The 5000-nt window shown below is 40.7% G+C and overlaps 1 protein-coding gene across 2 annotated transcripts in view; it reads right to left on the bottom strand.

Moving 5' to 3' along the window:
- Positions 1-5000, bottom strand: part of LOC129812633 (potassium/sodium hyperpolarization-activated cyclic nucleotide-gated channel 1) — a 162107-nt gene that overhangs the window by 50691 nt on the left and 106416 nt on the right. The window lies entirely within an intron of this gene.

The following is a 5000-nucleotide window of genomic DNA, read 5'->3' as shown; positions in this document are numbered from 1 at the left end:
CTTGTCATGTGCTCCGTGCTACAGTCCTGTCTTTTCTTGCTGTTGTCTTGTCATGTGCTCCGTGCTACAGTCCTGTCTTTTCTTGCTGTTGTCTTGTCATGTGCTCCGTGCTACAGTCTTTTCTTGCTGTTGTCTTGTCATGTGCTCCGTGCTACAGTCTTTTCTTGCTGTTGTCTTGTCATGTGCTCCGTGCTACAGTCCTGTCTTTTCTTGCTGTTGTCTTGTCATGTGCTCCGTGCTACAGTCTTTTCTTGCTGTTGTCTTGTCATGTGCTCCGTGCTACAGTCCTGTCTTTTCTTGCTGTTGTCTTGTCATGTGCTCCGTGCTACAGTCCTGTCTTTTCTTGCTGTTGTCTTGTCATGTGCTCCGTGCTACAGTCTTTTCTTGCTGTTGTCTTGTCATGTGCTCCGTGCTACAGTCCTGTCTTTTCTTGCTGTTGTCTTGTCATGTGCTCCGTGCTACAGTCCTGTCTTTTCTTGCTGTTGTCTTGTCATGTGCTCCGTGCTACAGTCTTTTCTTGCTGTTGTCTTGTCATGTGCTCCGTGCTACAGTCCTGTCTTTTCTTAATCAGAGCATCCATCATAACGATCACATTTACAGCAAAAATGATCTCCAAATGATCTTCCCCACTGACTAACCTATTAATATGTAATCTAATCTCTATGATGATTAGTTGTTTCTTTCACAGATTGAGGAGAAAATGACCTGATAATTAGACACACTGCTCTCATAAGGACACCTAACTGAGATGGGTGGACTCTGCACTTTCACTTTTTGAGTCAGATTTGGATCAGCCGATGATGGAATTAATGTATATTAAGGTATGATATTAAGGTATTATATTAAGGTATTATATTAAGGTATTATATTAAGGTATGATATTAAGGTATTATATTAAGGTATTATATTAAGGTATTATATTAAGGTATTATATTAAGGTATTATATTAAGGTATTATATTATTATATTAAGGTATGATATTAAGGTATGATATTAAGGTATTATATTATTATATTAAGGTATTATATTAAGGTATTATATTATTATATTAAGGTATGATATTAAGGTATGATATTAAGGTATTATATTATTATATTAAGGTATTATATTAAGGTATTATATTAAGGTATTATATTAAGGTATGATATTAAGGTATTATATTATTATATTAAGGTTTGATATTAAGGTATGCTATTAAGGTATGATATTAAGGTATGATATTATTATATTAAGGTATGATATTAAGGTATTATATTATTATATTAAGGTTTGATATTAAGGTATGCTATTAAGGTATGATATTAAGGTATGATATTATTATATTAAGGTTTGATATTAAGGTATGCTATTAAGGTATGATATTAAGGTATGATATTATTATATTAAGGTTTGATATTAAGGTATTATATTAAGGTATGATATTATTATATTAAGGTATGATATTAAGGTATTATATTAAGGTATGATATTATTATATTAAGGTATGATATTAAGGTATGCTGTTAAGGTATGATATTAAGGTATGATATTATTATATTAAGGTTTGATATTAAGGTATTATATTAAGGTATGATATTATTATATTAAGGTATGATATTATTATATTAAGGTATTATATTAAGGTATGATATTAAGGTATTATATTATCATATTAAGGTATGCTATTAAGGTATTATATTAAGGTATGATATTATTATATTAAGGTATGATATTAAGGTATGCTATTAAGGTATTATATTAAGGTATGATATTATTATATTAAGGTTTGATATTAAGGTATTATATTCAAGTATGATATTAAGGTATGCTATTAAGGTATGATATGAATCGTGACAAGAACATTTTCATTTCCACAGTGTATAAGTACTTTCATTTACTGTATAAGCACTTTGTGACAACTGCTGATAAACAAATTAATAAAAATAGCTTTATAAATACATTTGATCGATTGATATTTGCAGAAACAGTAAGGTACATCAGGAGACTATAGGTTGAGACTCAACGCTGAAGAGTGCAGTGGTATAACTATGTTCAATTACGTAAAACAATATATACATTTAGAATTTTATTTATATAGGTTAGTCTCACAGAGATAACATTTATTTTGTAAGAGAGACCCGTAGGTTTAAATGTTGTAGTTTAATGTTGTAGACCAGCAGGCATCCGATCCTAAAGCCAGGGGAATGCCGAGCAGCAGGCATCAGATCCTAATGCCAGGGGAATGCCGAGCAGCAGGCATCAGATCCTAAAGCCAGGGGAATGCCGAGCAGCAGGCATCAGATCCTAAAGCCAGGGGAATGCCGACCAGCAGGCATCAGATCCTAATGCCAGGGGAATGCTGAGCAGCAGGCATCAGATCCTAAAGCCAGGGGAATGCCGAGCAGCAGGCATCAGATCCTAAAGCCAGGGGAATGCCGAGCAGCAGGCATCAGATCCTAAAGCCAGGGGAATGCCGACCAGCAGGCATCAGATCCTAAAGCCAGGGGAATGCCTAGCAGCAGGCATCAGATCCTAATGCCAGGGGAATGCCGACCAGCAGGCATCAGATCCTAAAGCCAGGGGAATGCTGATCAGCAGCCATCAGATCCTAAAGCCAGGGGAATGCCGAGCAGCAGGCATCAGATCCTAAAGCCAGGGGAATGCCGACCAGCAGGCATCAGATCCTAAAGCCAGGGGAATGCCTAGCAGCAGGCATCAGATCCTAATGCCAGGGGAATGCCGACCAGCAGGCATCAGATCCTAAAGCCAGGGGAATGCCGAGCAGCAGGCATCAGATCCTAAAGCCAGGGGAATGCCGAGCAGCAGGCATCAGATCCTAAAGCCAGGGGAATGCTGAGCAGCAGGCATCAGATCCTAAAGCCAGGGGAATGCCGACCAGCAGGCATCAGATCCTAAAGCCAGGGGAATGCCGAGCAGCAGGCATCAGATCCTAAAGCCAGGGGAATGCCGAGCAGCAGGCATCAGATCCTAAAGCCAGGGGAATGCCGAGCAGCAGGCATCAGATCCTAATGCCAGGGGAATGCCGAGCAGCAGGCATCAGATCCTAAAGCCAGGGGAATGCCGAGCAGCAGGCATCAGATCCTAAAGCCAGGGGAATGCCGACCAGCAGGCATCAGATCCTAAAGCCAGGGGAATGCCAAGCAGCAGGCATCAGATCCTAAAGCCAGGGGAATGCCGACCAGCAGGCATCAGATCCTAAAGCCAGGGGAATACCGAATTTGGCCTTGGCACAAGAAAAGAGCTAGGGTAGATGAATAAATGCAACACCGTTATGAAAGATAATGAATGTAACACTGTAACATCATAGAATTGTTTGAAGTTGAAGCTGTGGATATGATGTTATGAATAAACCAACAAAACAATGTATAAAATGCAGGAAAATGTAGTTGCATAATAATTTATCATATGATATTGGCAGATCGGCATCACATGTAATTAACTGACCTTGATGCTATTTGTACTTATCCTAACACATACCCTACTATAATATTATGTCAAAGATCTGAATCTTGGCATATTACATCAAACAGGATGCTCTCTGTCTCTCTGTCTCTCTGTCTCTCTGTCTCTCTGTCTCTCTGTCTCTCTCTCTCTCTCTCTCTCTCTCTCTCTCTCTCTCTCTCTCTCTCTCTCTCTCCATCATTACTATAAGCAATGTGATGCAGTCCTCGTTTTTATTATCAATTACATAATCAAATTGCAATCTGTCCACAGTAATGCTACTGCAGTGAACAAAGGACACAGCCAGCTTTGAACAGCGCAGCACAGCACTAACCACAGATAGAGACCACTGAGGTCCCTTATTTATTCAACTAAACATCAACCCTTCGAGGTGCCTTATTTATCCAACTAAACATTAACCCTTCGAGGTGCCTTATTTATCCAACTAAACTGCTTACATGATTCTTGTAGGAAAGTACTCATCGTAATTACCAATGCTAGGTTATATTTTATATTATTACTAAGAACAAAATGTGAAACTCTGACCCCACTCTGGTCAATTGAGATGAGATGCATGTTTAAATGCCGGATGTTGTTAATGGAGGATACTTATAGTAAGAACTATACTAAGATGGCGCCGACAGACATGGCAGCTCTGCTTCTATTGATCATATTGAACTTATCCCAGAGGCTGCTCCAAGACGCCGCCGGCGGAGAAGTGGTATTCGGAGTGGACTTCTAGTCTGACTCAGTAGTCGTGCACACCATCCACCACTTCCGAGTATATTACTCACTCATGTTCAGTCTCTCTGGACAATAAAGTAGATGAGCTCAGCGCGAGGATCTCCTTCCAGAGAGACATCAGGGACTGTAACATACTCTGTTTCACGGAATCATGGCTCTCTCCGGATATACTGTCCACGTCCATACAGCCAGCTGGGTTCTCAGTACACCGCGCAGACAGGAATAAAGAAGAGACAGACAAGCGTCTTCAAGTTCCTCAGCGTACACATCACTGACAATCTCTAATGGTCTACCCACACAGACAGTGTGGGGAAGAAGGCACAACAGCGCCTCTTTAACCTCTGGAGGCTGAAGAAATTTGGCTTGGCCCCTAAGACCCTCACAAACTTTTACAGATGCACAACTGAGAGCATCCTGTCCGGCTGTATTACCACCTGGTACGGCAACTGCACCGCCCTCAACCGCAGGGCTCTCCAGAGGATGGTACGGTCTGCCCAATGCATCACCGGGGGCACACTGCCTTCCCTCCAGGACACCTACAGCACCCAATGTCACAGCAAGGCCAAAAAGATTATCAAGGACTTCAACCACCCGAGCCACTGCCTGTTCACCCGAAGACAATGTCGGTACATGTGCATCAAAGTTGGGACCGAGAGACTGAAAAACAGCTTCTATCTCAAGGCCATCTGACTGTTAAATAACCATCACTAGCTGACTTCCACCTGGCTACTCAACCCTGCACCTTAGAGGCTGCTGCCCTATATACATAGACTTGGAATTACTGGTCACTTTAATAATGGAACACTAGTCACTTT

This window comes from Salvelinus fontinalis, chromosome 2 (assembly GCF_029448725.1).
Source record: "Salvelinus fontinalis isolate EN_2023a chromosome 2, ASM2944872v1, whole genome shotgun sequence".
NCBI classification, from domain to species: domain Eukaryota; kingdom Metazoa; phylum Chordata; class Actinopteri; order Salmoniformes; family Salmonidae; genus Salvelinus; species Salvelinus fontinalis.
The sequence above is the reverse complement of the archived record's forward strand: the minus strand, read 5'-3'. Positions and strand labels throughout refer to the sequence as shown.